The sequence below is a fragment of the Puma concolor genome, chromosome A1 (genome assembly GCF_028749965.1).
Source record: "Puma concolor isolate L17-30 chromosome A1, mPumCon1.1.hap2, whole genome shotgun sequence".
Classification (NCBI taxonomy): Eukaryota; Metazoa; Chordata; class Mammalia; order Carnivora; family Felidae; genus Puma; species Puma concolor.
Genome location: NC_141667.1, coordinates 40,679,801 through 40,702,145, shown reverse-complemented (window position 1 = coordinate 40,702,145; position 22,345 = coordinate 40,679,801).

Here is a 22,345-nt window from a genome sequence, read left to right as displayed (position 1 = left end):
ACTTTAAGATACATGGGGAGAGGAACTTTCCTTGTTGTGATTGTTGCTCTATCCCCAACACAATATCTGGCACTCAATAGATATTAACAGATATTTGTTGATTCAATAAATATATATGGTACCCTTCTCAGAGTATTTGTCTCTGAATAAAAACACTTAGTAACATGAAACCTGTTAATTTCAAAGCACCCCAGTAGGCCAGTTGATAAGGTACTTATGGGCAGACTCACATTTTCATGTGCCTACTGGATTACATCATGTTGGGGAATTAAGAGCCTATAGGCTATCAAGAATGAATTTTGAATTCATCTCTTCCCAGTTCATATTCCATTATATTTATTTCTCAGAATTATCTTGAGTCCTGGATTCTTTCTCTTGAGAAGTTTCTGGGGATCCCATAATTTAACTACTTTTGTATTTGTCCCCTATAAGGTACATGGAAAATAAAATAATGTGGCAGGGGTGCCTGGGTGGCTGAGTCAGTTAATTATCTGACTCTTGATTTTGGCCCAGGTCATGAGCCCAGGGTCATGAGATAGAGCCCCACATCAGGCTCTCTAGTGGGCATGCAGCCTGCTTGAGATTCTTTCCCTCCTTCTCCCTCTGTCCCTCCCCTGTTTATGTGTGGACACTCCTTATCTATCAATCAATAAAGTAAAACAAATAAGCAAATAAGTGGCAAAAGACACTGGCGTGGAGAAATGTCTCAGTCTTTCCACGCTCCTGAGAGCACAACACACTGGGAAGGGTAACAGAGCATTGGTCTCCCGCAGATGGGCCTTCAGTCTCCTCACTGGTGCTCTTGTCCACTCCAGCCTTCTGCTCTGACACTATGTGAGGCTGTGTCTTTAAGTGAGAAAGAAACTCACAAAGGAAGTATAACCTCGTCTTTGAGGTGATTGTTGAAATAAGCTTGCTTTGGTACACTGAAGACATTTTCCACTTCATTTTCCATTTTAGGACTCATCAGTAACTTCCTGTATCTCCTTTTAAACAGACATCTTTGGCCAGAGAGGAGAAGCTGGTAACGTAAAAATAGCCAGATATCTGGTGATATTTCAAAGGCATAATGGAGAACTGTGACACATTGCTGTGTTGTGGGGCTCAGTTTATGTCTTCCATCTTCCTCAGGAAGACAGAAGAATTAGTCTGGTTTATGATGAGTTTTGTGTATGTTTATTGGAAAATGTTCTGCTTCAAAGAGACCTTTAACCTCTAGCCAAATGCACACTTCAGGGAAGATCCTCTATGTAGACCCGTGTGCACTTACTACATGGCACATTTCAGACACGGCAGTTTCACGAGTTCCCAGATGCCAGGCTGAAGACAATATATTGTCTGTTGGCTTCAGTCAACCCTGGGCTATTCATCACTTTCTCTTGATGATACACTCAGCCATGCTCCTGGGTTTAGAAAATCAAAGTGCTGAAAGCATAAGGGCATATTATCTGGAGTACACCTACAGAAGCTCAGTTCTGATTAGGGCTATTGTTTAGGTTTACGACAAGTTCCTCACAAACCATTAGGTTTAGAGTTTAGTGTGTGGAAGACACATCTGAGGCTTCTTGCACCAGACCAAACGAGACCAGACACACAGATATTTCACGCAGTAACCACAAAAACATTCCTATCTTTTAAATAGAAGAAGCCAACCTATTATAACCTGCTCTGCAAACACTCATTTTATTTATTCATTCTCCTTTGACGCTTGGCACTTAACCTGAATGGTTTTTTGTTTTGTTTTGTTTTGTTTTTTAATGTTTTCAGTTTGACCAAACAGGAAGTAGAGAGCATCATTTGATTTTAAATCTCTTTTCCTGAGTAGATATTTTGGATACAAAACAACAGTTAAACCCTATTTGTTTGGGACACGTACGCAGGTAATTTGAGACACTTAGGGATTTCCCCCTTCTCTTTTCCCTGTCCACATCTGTGCTTGTAGGACAATGTCTCTGGAGATCCATTAACTTAGCCATTAGGTCAAGCAGGCACCCATGGTTTATGAATAGTAAGCAAGACCATGTAGGAAAAAACAAAACACAACCATGGTGAGCAAGAACATGAGGGTGGTGGGGGATGCACTGATCAAAACAGAACGGGACAGCCTGGCCAGGGAAGACGCAGCCGCCCTATAGGTGTGGCTGGAGTATCCACCCTAGGATGGTTGGGTCTGCTGGGGCACTAATTATTTTGCAGTCAGAAAGTGCCTGATGAAAGGCTTAAAGGAGAAATTCAATGCAGTTTCCTTTTATCTGCCTCTCCAATTGATGTCTATACAGAGCAAGCAGGGCTCCTCAAACACGCCAGCCTGTTTCAGATACACAAGATTAAGTAGCTAGTGACATTCAAGACCAATCGGCCCACCCAGGAGGACTGAAGCCAGCGGAAAAGCTGTCAGATTTCTCCTTTTCTCCATTAATCTTAAAGCTTTTCAATGGTGCCAGGTCGCATCTCCATCAGACAAGCTGGGAAGAGTGTCCAGCAACTTTCCACACCCCCACCCCCGCACCCAGAAGAGTAACCCCTTCAGTGCTGAGCTGGTCTCTCAGGACTCAGGGCTTTCTCTTCTGGTCAGAAAGATCCTCACTGGCCCTGTGGCCTCACAACTCTGGGGGAAGCTAGAAGCGATGGTGGACTCCTTCCTTCTGCATGCACAGCTGGTCCACTCCCCAGAGGCTGTGACACACAGGTGTCAGAGCAGCTGTCCTGGAGGAGACAGCTTTTTAGGGGTAACTGTGGGAGGACCGAGAAAATGGGTGCCCCCTCAGTAGTCCACGCTTTGCTATACCACACGGCTGTGGGGTTGGCGGAGAGGGGCAGCCAGGGGGGAAAGATGAGAGGAAAGCAGAAGAAAGGTCATGCAAATAAAGGGAAATGGTCTGGATTTGTAACACTCCTTCCCCCACACCTCACTGCTAATCTCTCTGGAAGCAGGTGACAACCTGGACAAGAAGTCACCAGTAGTGAGCAAAGGAACCTGTCTGCCAGCTTGGATGGAAGCTTTTGCTGAGTCAGAGTTTCCGAGAGCTGACAGGAGTGGCTCCATGAGCACGGTGGGGGTGGGTGATGCCTCTGGCTCGCAGAGCACCAGCATTGCCTTTGAAGATAGGACGCAGGAAACCGCTGGCTGGAAGGGCCCACGGTCTTTTCTTTCTTTCTATGTACCCCTGAGAGCTCTTTCTGGAGCGTTTCTCTCCCAATCAGTCTCAGTCTGCCCCAACAATAGGTGTCTGAGAAAGCTGTGGGCCCAGTTCCTTCAACTGGGGGTGATTTATGGCAGCAGGTAGAGACTGATCCTGCTCAAAAACTAAACTCTGGCCTCCGCTAAAATCTTCCACAGCTCATATATTTTTAACACACACACACACAGAGTCTTGGTCCCAAAAACCCCATTCTTGAGCAGCATAGATCACTCTCTGGATGGGTTATCTTGTTCCCATTAGTAGGTGTGTGCTTCCCACAGCTCCTACCCCACCCCAGATGGCTGCTGGCAGCAAGGGCTCAGCCTCTTTCCCAAATGCAGGGATTATAAAATAGACCTCTGGGTGACTCGCTTTAGGGCAACTTTCTGCACAGTCCCCAGATGCATTTAAATAACTTTTGTGACATCAAAGAAGTCACTCTCTGTATCAGTCCTGGCGAAACCAGGCCATCACCCAGAGTGAATAGCATCTCTTAATTAGATTAAAATGTTAATGAGCATAAAGCTATGCTAAAATAGACTTGTCCTATCAGCCTCACCTAAACTGGGTAGAACAGATGTGCCATTGTTGAGTGTATTAATATCTCTCCTCAAAGGAAAATCATCCTCCAAGGAAACAAATGATAGGTGTAATTATATCTAGGCATAATAGCATATATATTGAACATTGCCTTTGTCCGTATCATACAAATACATTTATCCTAATTGACCATGATTCAATACTTTGTTAAAGAAACAGCCACCAATAAAGAGTGCCCAACACAGGACTGTGCATGGAGTTGATACTAAACAATTTTTAAATTTATTATGTGCGTGTTCTAACTAATGCATTCAGTATACAAAGCACTTAGGTATTTGTATGGAATGTAAATTTCTAGCAACAGCATGATCCAACCTCTACTATTACAGTTAAGAAAAAGATAAGGACTCCCACGAAGGGAACTTAAGCCGCTGAGGGCAGGTGTTTTGTCTAGGAATGTAACAAACAGAGGCTTTGTGTGATCAGACTCTCTCAAGGAAAGGCCAGCACTCAAGATCATAATCACCCTATATGGCCTGGGCCCAGCCTGGGTGGCTAGGCCGGCGGCTTGTGCTTCTCACCGTCCCTCATTGGCACCTGCCAAATTCTGAGGAAAAAGGAGGTCCTGTAGAGGGAACTGGTGAATGAATTGAATGAGAGTCCGGGAAGGTAGCCGGCTTCTGGCTGCAGGTGGTCAGCATGATAGATCCTTATTTGCAGCCTCCACAGCTTTCCCTTCTTCCTTTAAAGGCATCAGCACATTTTACGGTCCTTTAGAAATTCAGAACTGGCTGAGCACCATGGGGAGAGGAAGGAGAGAGGAATCACTCCTTAGTTGGCCCTACCTGGGGGAGATGAAGGGCTGGAAGTCCGCCATGTGTAGAGCTTCTGGCACAGGGCACCTCATACACTGTGCTGTCAGAATTGCCTCCTAACCGTAGAGAGGAAAGAGCTAAACTTGGCTGTTCTCTTCTACAGTCTCCTTCCTTGTCTGGGCCCACCTGGAGAGGCTGAGAACTTGATTAGTTGGATACGGCACTCCTTTGAGAAGTTTTCTGAGCCTCCAAGGCATGGAGCCAGTCACACACCAGCCACCACTGGCTCTGTGGACATTATCAGGCCCTTAGGAAACTGGAAAAACAAGATTTGCCTTGGAATTTTACTGTCATAAACTAGCTTCCTCCCTCCAACCGCCCCACCCCAACTCCTATTAAGGCCAACCAGGTCTAGGTAAAAATAAACTGTATCTTCATTTCTTCAAAGGCAGATATTTAAAGAGTTTTTGAAAGTAATCTCTACACCCGACGTGTGGCTCAAACTCACAACACTGAGATCAAGAGCCACTGCTCTTCCCACTGAGCCAGCCAGGAGCCCCAGGAAGACTTTATTCTGACAGATGGAAGCAATTCTCAGTGTTGGACTCCAGCGCCGCCTCCCTTTCTTTTCTGTATAATCTTCTGGAGCAAAACCATAACTGAGCATAATAAGTGTGGTCATAGTTTATAAAAGATATTCTTATGGGAAAGGGGGGAGGAGAAGAGAGGGAAACAAACCACAAGAGCCTCATAAAAACAGAGAGCAAACTATGAGTTGACAAAAGGAGGTGAGTGGGAAATGAGCTGGATGGGTGATGGGTACTAAGTAGGGCACTTGTGATGAGCACTGGGTGTTGTATGTAAGTGGTGAATCACTGAATTCTCCTCAAACCACTGCATGTTAACTAAAATTTAAATGTAGAAAAAGGAAAACAAATTTTTCTTTGATAATTCAATATAGAATTGGTACCTTGCCTGTATTTGGATTTAAGATCAGTGAATCAGTTTTCTAGATCTCTCAGTGAATTCCAAATAAATTTATAATTTATTTATTTTCTCTTCCATTACAGAAAGAGAAAAAAGTTGTGATTTAGGTTTGGAAATAAAGTGGTGGGGAACCCTAGCAGCACTTGCTTAACACTCTATGATTGAGAGGAAACTGGACCTTTGTAGAAGTTCTCTCTCTACTCCATCCCCCCTTGTTCTATTTTTTTTCCTTTTCTTTTTTAATTGAGATATAATTGACCTACAACTTTATGGTAGTGGCAGGTGTATAACATAATGACCTGATATTTGTATATATTGTTAAATGATCATCACAATACATTGAATTAACATCCATCACCATATCTAGTTACAATTTCTTTCTGTGATGAGAATTTCTAAGATCTCTCAGGAACCTTTATAAAAAATATTTATTTATTTTTGAAAGAGAGAGACAGAGTCAGAGGGAGACTGCGCACAAATGGGAGAGGGACAGAGAGAGGGAAACACAGAATTCAAAGCAGGCTCCAGGCTCTGTGCTGTCAGCAACTTTCAAATATACGATAGTGTATATTTTTAAGTAAGCTCTGCACCCAACTTGGTGCTTGAACGCACAACCCCAACATCAAGAGTCTCATGCTCCATTGACTGAGCCAGCCAGGTTCCCCTAGGATGGAGTTTTAACTATAATCTACATGCTGTACAGTATATCCCCAGGACTTATTTATTTTATAACTGGAGTTTGTACCTTTTGACCCCCTTCACCTGTTTTTCCCACCCCTACCCCCTGCCTCTGGCAACTACCAATCTGTTCTCTGTGTCCGTGAGTTCAGGTTTTTCAGGAATTTTTGTTTTTGTTTTGAATTCTACATATAAGTGAGATCATACACTTTCTCTGACTTATTTCACTTAGCATAATGCCCTCAGATCCATCCATGTTGTCCTAAATGGCAAGATTCCATTATTTTTTATGGCTGAATAATATCTAATTTTATTTGTTATACATATGTATATAATTGTAAATTATAAATAATAAACTTATTATATATATATATATATATATAATTGTAAATAATGCAATAAACACAGAAGTCTTATAGCTTTTCAAGTTAGTGTTTTCATTTTCTTTGGATAAATACCCAGAAATGGAATTGCTGGATCATACGGTAGTTCTGTTAATTTTTTTAGGGACCTCCACACTGTTTTCCATAATGGCTGCACCAATTTTCATTCCTGCCAGCAGTGCACAGGACTCCTTTTTATCCACATTCTTGCCAATATTTATCTCTTGTCTCTTTTTTTTTAATGTTTATTTATTTATTTTGAGAGCAAGAGAGGGCATGAGCAGAGGAGGGGCAGAGAGGGAGAATCCCAAGCAGGTTCTGAGCTGCCAGCACAGAACCTGACGTGGGGCTTGATCCCACGAGCCATGAGGTCATGACCTGAGCTGAAATTGAGTCGGACATGCAACCGACTGAGCCACCCAGGTGCCCTTTTTGTCTTTTTTATAATAGCCAGTCTAACAGGTATGAAGTTATATTGTGGTTTCGATTTACATTTCCCTCATGAGTATTGATGTTGAACACCTTTTAATCAATCTGTTAGTCATCTGTATGTCTCTGGAAAATACCTCTTCAGATCCTCTGTTCGTTTTTCTTTTTTTTTTTTTTTAATTTTTTTTTCAACGTTTATTTATTTTTGGGACAGAGAGAGACAGAGCATGAACGGGGGAGGGGCAGAGAGAGAGGGAGACACAGAATCGGAAACAGGCTCCAGGCTCTGAGCCATCAGCCCAGAGCCTGACGCGGGGCTCGAACTCCCGGACCGCGAGATCGTGACCTGGCTGAAGTCGGACGCTCAACCGACTGCGCCACCCAGGCGCCCCCTCTGTTCGTTTTTCAATCAGGTTGGGGTGAGGTTTTTGTTGTTGTTTGTTTTTACTATTGAGTTGTAAAAGTTCTTTTTATATTTTGATATTAGCCCTTTATCAGATAAATGATTTGCAAATATTTTCTCCCGTTTGGTAGGTAGCCTTTTCGTGGTGTTGATGGCTTTCTCTGCTGTGCAGAAGCTTTTTCATTTGATGATGTTCCACTTGTTTATTTTTGCTTTTGTTGCTTTTGCTTTTGGTGTCCCATCCAAAAAGTATTCTCCAAGTCTAATAATGTCAAGGAGTTACTGCCTATGTTCTCTTCTGGAAGTTTTATGGTTTCATGTGTTACATCAAGTCTTTAATCCAACTTGAGTTAGTTTTTAGATAATATGTAAGATAGTGGTCCAATTTCATTCTTTTGCATTGTAGTTGTCCAGTTTTCCAGCACCATTTATTGAAAAGACTGTCCTTTCCTCATTGTATATTCTTGGCTTCTTTGTTACAAACATATATGCATGAGTTTGTTTCTGGACTCTCTCTTCTGTTCTATTGATCTATTTGTTTTTATGCCAATACCATACTGTTTTGGTTACCATAGCTGTGTAAATAGTTTCAAGTTGGGGGAATATGATGCTCTATCTTTTTCTTTCTCAAGATTGCCTTGGCTATTCAGGGTCTTTTGTGATTCCATACACATTTTAGGATTGTTCTATTTCTGTGAAAAATGTCATTGGGGTTTTGATAGAGATTGCTTGAATCTGTAGATTGTTTTGGGTTGTATGGGCATTTTAATACTACTGATTCTTCCAATCCATGAGCATGGTATATCTTTATATTTATTTCTGTCTTTAATTTCTTTCATCACTGTCTTATCATTTTCAGTGTACAGGTCTTTTACATCCTGAGTTAAATTAATTCCTAGGTGTTTTATTATTTTTGAAGCAATGTAAATTGGATTGTTTCTTTCTTTCTTTCTTTCTTTCTTTCTTTCTTTCTTTCTTTCTTTCTTTCTTTCATCATTCCTTATATCCTCCTTGTATTTTATCTTGTGGAGGTAGAGACCCATTTGTCCAGAACCAGAATCACTTGGTTCTTTGATTGTATTGGACCTTTTCAGTGTATATGTTATTCCAAGTGTGTGTTGCTACCCATATGCCTTTCCACCTTTTCTGAATCTTAACCACAAAGTAATCATTATGAGGAAGAGCATCTAAGTTTTAATTACATTGAAATATGGAATAATGTCCAGTCGGATAATACTCAACAAATCTCTAGGAGCTGATTTGTTTGGCACTCAACTTTCCTGGTGGGTTCATCAGATAAGTAGTCTCATTTAAAACAGAATGTGTCAGGGCACCTGGTTGGCTCAGTCGGTTGAGCTTCTGACTTCAGCTCAGGTCCTGATCTTGCAGTTTGTGAGTTTGAGCCCCACATTGGGCTCGCTGCTGTCAGTGCAGAGCCCAATTCAGATCCTCTGTCCCCCTTCTCTCACCTGCTTGTATTCTCTCTTTCAAAAGTAAACATTTTTACCAAGTTATGTTAAAATATAAAATAAAATGTATTGGCAGCATTTGAAAACCAACGCTGCCCTCAGTATCTTCCAGACCAGGCCCCTGACTTTCATGATTTACCATAGACAAGTTGGGAGTTTCAACTAATGACTAATTGTGACAGATTAGGAACAGATTAGGCAGGGCTCCTAGAAGGAAAGCCTTGATGAGCCTGGAGGCAAGGGCTCCAGTGTGCACTGTGATGATCCTCATGCTAGTTAGATTCTTTACTGCTCACATGAAATACCACCTTTATGGTCCACACATCTGTGTCTACAGTAGCAGATCTTCAAATCAACCCAAGATTGTTCAGGTATTTCTGAGATAGCTCAAATTTGCATGCCTGCCAAAATGGCTTCTGCTAAAAGTCAGGATGAGGCAAGAGATATTTTTGAGGTATAGTTTAATACTACAGAGACTATTTTAAACATTTCAAAAACGTGTTGAATGAAACACTTGTTCGTGATAAGGCTGCCTAGGCCATTACTCAATAAGTGTATATGTGTCTGGTTTACAAAAATCTTTCAAAATAAATGACTCAGTTGTGATCTGGAGAAATTAATAAAAGGAATTCTGAGTGTCAAACAGGTTGAGAGTCCCAATCTGAAACACAAGCTGACTTTATGAATGAAGCACCGTCCCTATATTAAGCATCTAGATCACCAGCAACCTATGTATGGGTCACATTTCTCCCAGAGAATCACCTTTAGAAAATGAGGCCTTGAAAGAACTTCAGATAAACTGCTGGTGTGGAATGGAGGCAGTGTAAGAAAAGTATCACTCTCTCTCATATTTGTGTGTGTGTGTGTGTGTGTGTGTATTCAGAACTGCTTTGAAGATAATGCTTACCACCTCTGTCATACACAGACTGATGACACATTTCAGCTTCAGTTTAAGGGCAAAAAAAGGTTTGTCTGGTTTCATGAACTGATTGCTCTGCTTCTACCTAGTAGATAGCAAGAATTCTAGAACCTACTGATTCTCCCTTAGATTTGAACCTGCTAGCATCCAAGACTAAGATCGGGGCTTGGATAACTCCTGCTACCTTTCTTTTGCCAGAGATTTCTGGTATTTTTCCCCCTTTAAACTTGCTATGTGTTTTGTTTGGTTTTTTTTCTTTTTTCCCTGTGTTTACAGTTTATAGTTAACAGCTTTTGGTTTTGTTTCACCTAAGCTTTTATCCTAAGCAGTCTTAAATCCTTTCAGGAAGTAGATAAAATAGCCTGATATCCTTTTGATCTTGGACTCCAAAGTCATGCCAAGGTATTGATCTGTCTGTTCCAGTGCTCAGTGACCTTACCTTCAATACTTAATGTTGTCTCTCATATATATAGAATTAACGTGTAGAAGGTACTTGGATGGAAATGGGAGCATTTGGAAATCACTTCTCTTTAAACCACACTGACCTGGAGGACCTTCCACAGGAGGCCCCCACACAGGAGAGCCTTGGGTTTGGTCACCGGAATTGCCACCAGCATATAAAGGGCCTCACCTCCTTTGTCCATTGTGCTTCTTTGACTCACTTCCTGACCCAGACTTCTGTTCAGAAAGGAATCCCTTATTTCTGGTTGCTTCCCAACGGGCTGCTCTGCCTGCTTGACTGTTTAAAGATGTGGTGCTTTGTGATTTGTTGCATCTCAGGACCTCTCTGAGACAGTTCTTGTGACCACCCTGCTTGCAGCTGCCCACTTCCTCTCCCTCCAGCAGCTGCTCTGGTGTCCTGCTGGCATCCTCACTGTGGACAGCCAGACAGGCAGTCTCCTTGCAGTGAGCAGCCATCCTGTCAGTGTTGTAGGCTGGCTGCGTTCCAGGACATGGGACAGATACAAGAGGACAAGCTTGGGAACCAAATGTTGGCAGGGGGACGGCATCAACACAGCCCTCCGCTGGTGATCATCAAGGAAGGATGATGAGAGCACCTTCTCCCTCCCTGGATGACATTTTACTTCTCAGTCTCTTTAAGTGCTTTGACCTCAGGGAACATTTGTGTCCTCGTGTCCTCTAACAGCATAGGTTTGTCTTTAAGGTCCTGTTGTTTGCAGACTCAGAAATGTTTCTACCAGTCCTCTAAGCATATGGCTCCAAGTAAACTGAACGCAGGCCCTGGATATTCCAAAAACTGTGGTTGTGAACTAAGCAAAGAAACTGAGACGGACACTGCGTGCAGTTTGAGGCATATGCATTAAGCTTCAGAGTTAGGGATGTGGAAAGGCAGAGAAGAAAGTTGACAGTTTCAGCCTTCCTGGCCTGTCAGGATAAACTGAGAGTGATGACATTTCTTTCCTTTCAAAACTGACACAAGGAAAGTTCTGGGGGAAAATATTGGAAGCCATATTGCAGACCTGGACTAGGACTCATGTGCTGCAGCTGAAGCAGGAGTTCAAAGCCTGTGATTCCAGGACATTCAGCAAGTGGAAGGTGGAGAGCACGTTTTGGTGGTGCTTGTTTGTAGAAGACCAGAATGAGGAACAGGCAATGGTGAGACACACATCATGGACATTTGTCTTTTTTTTTTTTTTTTTTTTTTTTTTGGCTCTCTAGTATATGAACTACTTTTCTGTGTTTGAGAAATTTCCTTCCTAAAGCCTGGGAAACCCCCTTTACTAGCCCTTCGTGCAGCTAGAGTTTGGGCATGTGACCTGGGGTGGGTCCCTCAGATGCCTCATCCCAGCCTTTGAACAGAAAGCCAGAGGCACAAAAAGGAAGGAGCAGGAGAGGCACCATTTGGTGGTGGTGGTAACAACAGCACCAACATGCAGCTTTCTGTGTTCTGTGGGGGAAGAGATCTTCTGAACTGGGTCTGTGTTTCCATGGACTCTCTGAGCCCAGTGTTCTTGAAGGCCTTGGGGGCTACTTCGTATTCTTTGAAAACCATTCGTTTCCTAAGTTGGCCATAGTTTCTGTTGCTTGCAAAGTCAGGCTTCTGGTTAAGTGACACCAGAGATCCTCTCTCACACCTCGACCTATCCAACAATTTGACTGAATTCAGATTTACAGCATAACCCCTGAGGGCTAGTGGCTACAGCCCAGACTGTTTATAGAAGGAAATTAAGTGAAGGGAAAGAGGGAGGGAGGAGGCAGATGGGCGGGGACACATGGTCTAGGCAGTGAAAAGACCAAGCAAGTGGCTGCACTTTTCAGAGTTCAACCCGGGGAGAGCTTGAGAAGTTTGGGGAAGTGCATTGCGAAAGGACGGGTTCATGACTGCCAGATTCAGAAGATTGGAGGTGAGGAACTTACCCTCAGGAGGCCCAGACTGGTTAAGCAGGCCAACATTTGGTTAATAGAGAAAAGCAGACCACTTTTCTAGATCAGGAAAGCAGTATGTTGAAATCCCTCACATTGGCCATCCCAGTGGAGAAAGGCAGAACTAACTCTATAAAAGGACATGTTTTCTTCTTCCCTACACTTTGGGGACTGAAATTGGTAACTGAGGTCCAGCACATTAAAACGGAAGCCATGCAACCCCCCATTGAGAGAACCTACCCAATTTCCCTTCAATCCAGAGCTGCTAAGCACATACACATTGGGACCTAAACTGCCTCATAGTGCCAGATGGCTCTGAAGGAGGCAAATGCATCAGGCATTGCTCCAAAAGTGGTATGTTCCAGTTGGAGTTAAAAGGAAGAAAACTTTTTTGGAATAGTAGGGGGCAAAGGAGACAGGGTTTTATTTAAGTTGGCAGTTGGCTCAATTATACCCAAACCTGTAGGCTAAAGGTACAGTTTGGAGTCTGGCTTTAGGGTAGGGGTTAGGTGTTTGACTACCCACTAATAGATCAGATCAATACTAGAGCAGATTGTTCAGCGCTCCGGTATTTACAACAGTGGCCCAGGCATTAGGGAGAGCAGGGCAGGGACTTAGGGTTTTTCTAAGGGTGGATAGATGAATTCATTCATGCCTTTATCTGTTCATTTTCTAGTTAAACAAATGTTAAGTAAGTGCTTTATGTACCAGGCACTGAGCCTGCGCCTTTGCCACTGTGGTAACTGAGATAATTTTCTTATTTAACCAACACAATAACCCTGAGATAGGCACATTGGCCTTCCTCACTTTACAGATAAGGAGACTGGTACTGGTGCTGTCGGTGCATGTGGGTGGGAAATCTCTGCCTTACAAGGGGGAATATGACAGATGGAGAAGTAAGACCATCCTACATACTTCCTTGGCAGTCAGTACAGGTTTTGGTTGGTTGTTATGTTCCTAAAACGTCACATGGAGTTTGCAGGCACTCCTGAAGAGGCCACCTGGCAACTAAAATAGATGTGGGGCTGTGTGGAGTATGTGGATTGATTAATCTTTGCCAAACGGTGGGAATATACCAGCTCATAAGGATTTGTCCACCTTGCTTCAAGTCTGTCTGAACACTTTTTCCCTTCTCTAAATAGATGAAAACACATCAATGTTCTTTTGTGAAATACATGATGATATGAAATGGCAGATATATATGAGAATTTCCTTATCCAAAGAAGAGCTCCAAAAATATTTTGTCTTCATTTAAAGTAGTTATATAAATATATGCAGGTGTGATTTATTTTTTTCTAAGCCAAATATCCTGAGGGAGTTTAGTTGTCCATCTCCAACTTCCTTGCTCCTGGAAGATGTTGACCTCTGGGCTACCTTGACCAGTTATATTTACCTGAAATTACATTTTTTGCAGTTGCTTTCATTATGGTTTGGCTGTATGGCCTCCAGTGATAGGAAATGGTGTTCTTATTGGAACTAGTATAAGATGTGGCCCTAGGATGAGCAGAAATCCCTCCGGTTTTTCCATACACTTCTTGTAAGAGAGAAGGGAATGGGAACCCCACATGGTATTCATAGCCTTGGGGATACTAGGATTTCCTCCCAGAGAAGTAGCCTCAGTGATTAACCACATTTGCCTATTTTATTTTACTTCCTGTCAGATTCCCTACCACTTAGTAATGCCAGTCAATGGATTTGGGATGGGAAATGTGTTAATAATTTCAGATATATATAATCTGCTCTTCCTTTTTGCTGCTAATTGAATTCATGAAGTTTTTCTTACTCTGCCTTTTCTCTCTCTGCTAGTTTGGAATTTATATACTTCTTTCTATTCTTACAATATTGTTTAGTTTTGGGGCTTCAGTTTTTATTTTAAAAGCAGTTAGTTAACATACAGTGTTAAATTCGTTTCAGGTATACAATAGAGTGATTCAACATTTCCATACCCAGTGCTCATCACAGCAAGTGCACTTCTTCATCCCCATCACCTGTTTCACCTATTCCCTTTTCTCCCTTCCTACCTTCCCTCTGGTAACTCTCAGTTTGTTCTCTGTATTTAAGGGTCTTTTATGAAAAGAAGAAAAAAAAGAGTCTTTTATGGTTTGCCTCCCTCTCTATTTTTATCTTACTTTTTCCTTCCCTTCCCGTATGTTCATCTGTTTTGTTTCTTAAATTCCACATATCAGTGAAATCATATATTTGTCTTTCTCTTACTAACTTATTTCACTTAGCATATGTCATTGTTGCAAATGGCAAGATTTCATTCTTTTTTATGGCTGAGTAATAGTCCAATGTATATATACACCATATCCTCTTTATCCATTCATCAGTTGATGGACATTGGGCTATTTGTATAATTTCGCTATTGTAGATAATGCTGCAATAAATATCAGGGTGCATGTATCCCTTTGATTTAGTATTTTTCTATCCTTGGTTAAATGCCATGTAGTGTGATTGCTGGATCATAGGGTAATTCTGTTTTTAACTTTTGGAGGAAATTCCATATTGATTTCCAGAGCTGCCACACCATATCATTTAGTTTTTAAGCAAAGTCTAAAGTTAATATCGTTACCCTCCTTCTGAGAATTAAATTCTCTTTGCAAATCTTCATGTTGTTGTCAGAGACAGTCATGGCATCTTATTTTCAATCTGCTAAAATTAGCCCTTATTATTATTGTTTGTGTTTAACAGCCAGCACTTACTCATATATACTTATGTTTATAAATGTATTTGTTCATTATTACTATCTGTTTCTTTCTTCTTGGTTTAATTTCCTTCTGAGAGAAGGGCCTCCATTAGTGATCCTTTCAGAAAATAGTTCTCCAACTTTGTTTAAAAGTGTGTTCATTTCTTTTCAGTCTTGAATGATAAGTAAGGAATTTGGGGGTATTTCTATTTCATCACCACTTTTAAGATTTTTTAAATTTTTTTAAAAAGTTTATTTATTTATTTTGAGAGAGGAGGGGCAGAGAGAGAGAGAGGGAAACAGAGAATCCCAAGCAGGCTCCACACTGTCAGCACAGAGCCTGACACAGGGCTCCATCTCACGAACCATGAGATTGTGACCTGAGCCAAAATCAAGAGTCAGATGCTCAACTGTCTGAGCCACCCAGGCACCCCTTAAGATATTATTTTGTTATCTCCTGGCCTCTGATGTTGTTGATAGAAAATCTGCCTTTATTTTAATGAATATTTTTTTGGTGGCAATCCACCTTTTCTCTTTCTGGTGTTTTAAAGATATTCTTTACTGTTTCATAGGTTGAGGTGTGAACTTATTTATCCAACTCAAAATCGATGCTTCTTCAAACTAAGGACATATATCTTTAATCATTCTGGAAAATTCTCAAATATATTCTTTCCCAATAATCTGTTTACTCTTTGCTATCCTTCTACAACTCTTATTACATGTATGTTGGGTCTTTCTAGTCTTCCTTCCATTTCTTTTAACATCCTTTTGTATTTTTACAACCTCTGTCTCTCAACCAGCTCACCAATTCTCTCTTCAGTTTGGCTAATCTGCTGTTTAACCTTTCTCTGAATTATTTTTTTTGTTTCAAAGGCCTTATTTTTCATTTATACAGGTTCAATGTGTTTCCTTTGTACATCTTCCTATTCTTTGTACACGGTCTCCTTCTTTGGCACTTTTCTTCTTTGTTTTTTCAATCACCTTAATACTTTTAAACACAGTATCTTATATTTTCTTCTAGAGTCTTCTATTATCTCAACAAATTTTATACTAATACTTGTTGTGTTAGCTTATGCTGCCTGCATCATGGTGAACTATATTCTCATTGTAGTTTCATATTTTCATTATGAGCACATCTTTGTCATTGACCTGGGGGTGTGTGTAGAAATTCAATATGCCAAGGTGGTATAAATATTGTTCCAACAGGAGTATCAGTTGCCTATGATTCTTTTTAATAACAATTTCTCATGGAAGCTCTCCCCTAGAGCCTTAGGCTAATTGCTTGCTGCTCCTCTATATTAGTGGTCCATCTTTCATGGAGAAGGCAGTCTTTCCAGGGTTGAAGGGTTTCAGTTCTAGATCTCTATCATCTATGAGGCCCTGGCCCCATGTGTTTTCACACAGGCATTAACACCTCCTTCCAAGATGCTCCTGGGTGAGCCCCGGTCTGTTCTAAGTACTCTTCTACTACTTCTCATCTGCACTCTGTCCCTGACCCCTCTGGCTGCTCCCTGGTGTCCTTCTTAGGGGCTGGCTGTCAGTAAGTCTGTCATATTTCTCTTTGTTGCTTGTGAGATACCTGCAAGGTGCTCCTAGGCCAAAAATTTACAAGACCAAGTGACATAATTCTTGACTCTGAGGACTGATAGCTTAGGCCTAATGGCCTCCAAGGCCTGAGCCACCTGGAGAAAAAAATGACATTTCTGAGCCTTTGGAGTGTTGATAGTCTCTAGGGTGCTGATCAGCCCACTGACAGGTCCTACCTCTTTCCTTTCCAATTATTTCACAGTATCACAGTATCACAGTGCCAAATCTAGCTTGAGGTGGCCATTGTTCCCTCTAAGAAAGGCTTTTTATTTGACTTTATAACACATTCCTGTGATGCGGCATCGTGGGGCGGGGTTTGAGCACAAGTCCTAAATAAACACAGATTACCAGTCCGGTATAAGAGGCAGAGTCTAGATTTTCATTGGTATTCATGAACAGTGAGGCAGATATGTGGTATAATTTGGAAAGTGCTGAAAAAATCTACCTAAACAAATCATCTAAACACACCACTCTATGTGGTCTAATGTCCGAAATTCAACCATAAGTTAGTAGCTTAAGAAACAACTGGGTGATTGGAAGCCAGGTCAGGCCAAGGTGTTTGAAACTGTCAGGACTGATATGAAAGTGGCTAATTTCTTGTTTTGTGGGGGAGGGGCTGGGGTAAGATTGGTTTTGGGGGGAAGTAGGTAAATGGTAAAGAGCAAGGGAAGACTACCAGAAGATCAAAGGATGTCAACAGGGCTAGATAATGATCTTTCAGAGGCTTAAGCAATGGAAATAAAAGTAAAAATTATATATAGTTTAAAGAACATGGGGCGCCTGGGTGGCGCAGTCGGTTAAGCGTCCGGCTTCAGCCAGGTCACGATCTCGCGGTCCGTGAGTTCGAGCCCCGCGTCAGGCTCTGGGCTGATGGCTCAGAGCCTGGAGCCTGTTTCCGATTCTGTGTCTCCCTCTCTCTCTGCCCCTCCCCCGTTCATGCTCTGTCTCTCGCTGTCCCAAAAATAAATAAACGTTGAAAAAAAAAAAAGTTTAAAGAACAGCAACATGTTTAGATTTAATGTCTTTTTGTGAGACTACTACATTTTTTTAGTATAGTTGACATACAATGTTACATTAGTTTCAGGTGTCCAACTTAGTGATTTGATGAGTCTATACATTATGTTGTGTTCACCACAGGTATAGCTACTATCTGTCCCATAGATCACCATTACAGTAGCATTGACTATATTCTTTTTGCTTTGCTTTTTACTTCTATGACTTAACTAATTTCATAACTAGGGGCCTGTATCTCCCTCTATCCTTTTGCCCAACCACCCATACTCCTGACTTGTGCTGACAACCATCAGTTTTCTCTATTTATACTTCTGATTCTTTTGTTTATTCATTTTTTTAAGATTCTATTTATGGGTGGATTCCTGTGGTATTTGTCTTTCTCTGACTCACTTATTTCACTTAGCATAATACCCTCCTGGTCTATCCATGTTGTCTTAAAGGCATTATCTTATCCTTTTTTATGACTGTGCAGTATTACACACACACACATGCACACACGCACACACACAGTAAAATCTTGGCTTAAGAGTAACTTGTTCTGTGAGTGTTCCTTAGGAAGAGGAAACATTTCTAATAAATTTTAATTTGATAAATGAGTGATGTCTTGCAGTATGTGTCATCGAATGTCACATGATCACAACTGAGTGAATGTTTCTCTCTTTCTCCCGCTGTGGGATTGTGGGTGATCGTCTTCCATGCTCAGATGCTTGGTCTCAGGCCATGGTGTTTGGCAGAAATCAGTGATTTTTCAGAATGTTAAAAGGTGCCCACAATTGGTACTAGTGTATTTTTTGCCATTTCAAAGCACCTATGGACAGTCCTCTGCGGTTCCATACAAGACTAAGCTTAGGAATGCTTAGCTTCATTCTAGGTCAGGTTGCCTGCAGATGGAGACACTTTCCTCTGCTGCCTTATTGCCAGTTATATTAAATATAGTATATGGCAAGAGTTTATTAATACTGTACTGTAGTCAACATCCATGCGAGTGTATACAATGGCCCCCATGCAGAAAAAGGTTGAAAAGAAAGGCAGTAAGAAGGATATGATTACACTGGAAGTTAAGAAGGAAATCATGGAGAAGTACGAACGAGGTATGCAAGTGGCCGAAATTGCAAGATTTTACAAGAAGTCTATGTCTACATCTCGTCTGCAGAGAAGAAAAAGGTGTGGGAATCCCTCACTTGAAATGAGGTTAGGGAGATTTGTAAAATGTGGGAAACAGTGCAAAATTTTGTAGAAAACACCACCCAAATAAGGCTGCAGCAGTGTGACTGAAGAATCTGTTTAACGACAATGCAATGTCACATTTCTGCAAAATCCTCAAAAGGAGACAAAAGCAAGTGTCATTGGATAGGTTCTTTGTTAAAGTTGCACAAAAAGAAAAAGATTTCATTGAGCTAATAGCAGTGATGGTGAAAGTCATCCTACACAATAACCCTCCTTTCTTGTCTCCATCACACCAGCCACAAAGATTTTCAAAGGTCAGTGCAGGTTAATTTGTTTTTGTTTATATTTTCTTTATTTTGTATTATATTACAGTATTGTAATCATTTTTATATGAATATTTTTGGGTTGTGGAACAAATCACCTGAGTTTCCAATAATTCTTATGGGGAAATTCGCTTTGATATACAAGTGTTATTAAATCACATGGTATTTCTATTTTTAATTTTTTGAAGAACCTCCATATGTTTTCCACAGTGGTTACACCAATTTACATTACCACCAAGAGTGCATAAGGTTTTTTTTTTCCTCCATATCCTTACCAATACTTGTTATTTCTTGTCTTCTTGATTTTAGTCATTCTAACAGGTGTGAGGTGATCTTTCACTGTGGTTTTGGTTTGCATTTTCCTGATGATGAATAATGTTGACCATCATTTCATGTATCTATTGGCCATCTGGATGTCTTCTTTGGGTAACAATGTGTTCCCCATGGGCAGATCCTCTGCCCATTTTTTAATCGGATTGTTTGTGGGGGTGTTTTTGGGGTTTAGTTATATAAGTTCTTTATGTATTTTGGATATTAACCCTTTATTGGATATATCATTTGCAAATACATTCTCCCATTCCATAGGAAGGGCCTCTTCATTTTCTTGATGGTTTCCTTTGTTATGCAAAAGCTTTTTATTTTCATGTAGTTCCAATAGTTTATTTTTGCTTTGGTTTCCCTGGCCTCAGGAGACATATCTACAAAAATGTTGATATGGCTGATGTCAGAGAAATTACTACCTCTGTTCTCTCCTAGTATTGTTATGGTTTCAGGTCTCACATTTAGGTCTTGATCCATTTTGTGTTTATTTTTGTGTATGGTGTAAGAAAGTGATTGGGTTTCATTCTTTTACATGTGGCTTTCCATTTTTCCTAGCATCATGTATTGAAAAGACAGTTTTTCCATATTGTATATTCTTGCCTCCTTTGTCATAGATTAATTGACCATATATATGTGGGTTTATTTCTGGGGTCTCTAGTCTGTTCATTGATCTATTTTTGTGCCAGTATCATACCGTTTTGATTACTGTGGCATTGTGGTATAGCTTGAAATCTGAAATTGTGGTACCTCCAGCTTTGTTCTTCTTTCCAGGATTGCTTTGGCTATTTGGGATCTTCTGTGGTTACATTCAAATTTTAGGATTATTTGTTCTAGTTTTATGAAAAATTCTGTTGGTATTTTGATAGGATTGCCCTGAATCTGTTGATGGCTTTAGATAATGTGGATATTTTGACAATATTAATTCTTCCAAACCATGAGCATGGGTTATCTTTCCATTTGTATCATTTTCAATTTCTTTCATCATCATTTTATAGTTTCAGGTTATAGGTCTTTCACCTCTTTGGTTAAGTTTATTCCTACATATTTTATTATTTTTAGTACAATTATAAATTGTATTGTTTTTTAAATTTCTCTGTGACTTAATTGTTACTGCATAGAAATGCTACCAATTTCTGGGTATTAATTTTGCATCCTGTCACTTTACTGAATTTGTTTATTACCTCTAGTAGTTTTGGGGGCAGTCTTTAGGATTTTCTATGTATGGTATTAGGTCATCTGCAAATAGTGACAGTTTAACTTCTTCTTTACTGTTATGGATACCTCTTTTTTCTCTTTCTTGTCTGATTGCTATGACCAGGACTTCCAGCAATCTGTTGAATAAAAGTGATTGGATGGACATTCTTGTCCTATTCCTGACCTTAAAGGGAAATCTGTTTGTTTTTTTTTTTTTCCATTAAGGGTATTGTTAGCTGTAGGTTTTCTATATATGGTCTTATTATGTTGAAGTATGTTTCCTCTAACCCTATTTTGTTGTTTTTGTCATAAATAGATGCTGAACTTTGTCAAATGCTTTTTCTACATCTATTGAGGTGATCATATGATTTTTATCCTTCATTTGTTTATGTGGTGTATGACATTGGTTGCTTTGCAAATATTGAACCATCCTTGCATCTCAGGAATAAATGCCACCTGATCATGGTGAATGATTTTTTAATGTATTTTTGTATGCAGTTTGTTAATATTTTGTTGAGAATTTTTGCATATACATTCATCGGGGATACTGGCTTATAGTTTTCTTTTTTGTGGTGCCTTTATCTGGCTTTGTTATCAGGGAAATGTTGGCCTTATACAATGTATTTGGAAGCTTTCCTTCCTCTTCTATTGTTTGGAATTCTTTGAGTAGAATATATTACCTCTTCTTTAAATATCTGGTAGAAGTCACGTGTGAATCCATCTGGTCCTGGACTTCTATTTTTTGGAGTTTCTTGATTATCAATTAAATTTTGTTTCTTGTTATTGATCTGTTCAGATTTTCTGTTTCTTGTTCAGTTTTGGAAGATTGAACATTTCTAGGAATTTACCTATTTCTTCTAGGTTGTCCAATTTGTTGGCCTATAAATTTTCATAGTATTCTCTTATAATCCTTTGTATTTCTCTGGTGTCAGTTGTTACTTCTCTCTTGTTTCTGATTTTATTTGTGTCCGTTCTCTTTTTATCTTGATTAGTCTGGCTAAAAGTTTGTCAATTTTATCTTTTCAAAGAACCAGCTCTTGGTTTCATTGATTGTTTTTTTTTTTTTTCTGTTGTTTTTTAGTCTCTATATCATTGATTTCTATTCTGATCTTTTATTATTCCCTTTCTCCTAGTAAAAACAATTTTTTTTAATTTTTTTAACGTTTATTTATTGTTGAGAGACAGAGAGACACAGTGTGAGCAGGGGAGGGGCAGAGAGAGGGGGAGACACAGAATCTGAACTAGGCTCGAAGCTCTGAGCTGTCAACACAGAGCCCGATGCAAGGCTCAAACTCACAGACGGCGAAATCATGACCTGAGCTGAAGTCAGTCACTCAACTAACTGAGCCACCCAGGTGCCCCAACAATATTTAACTTTAAAACAAACAGATGTATGTGGAAATTTTGTATATATTCCTATAAATAGTTCTATATATTTCCCATAAAATTAATATTTTTCTATATCCTGCTTACAATATTCTGAATGATCAGAGCTGAACTTTTCTCGTTTTTGCTGGCCCTCCCTTGCTGGTGTCCTGTGCAGGACTGCATCTGCCTAGTTGACATTCATGAAGGGACGTGTGTCTGCTGATGTGCAGGTCCATGGTGAAGGGCTACACAAACTGTACACTGCACAACAGGGAGCCCCTTTCACAAAGAAGTTATAAGGTGAATGGCTGCCACTTGGAACCACACAACTTGGAGGACCTGGGATGCAGGCACTGACTGAGAATGACAGCTAAATAAGGCATGGCCAGAGGACCAGAGGACTCCTCCCTGAAATCACTAGAGTACTTGTTGAGATACAGATTTCTACAGCTTTAGACAGCATGGAAGGATAGGAGAGCTGGAATGTCTATTTTA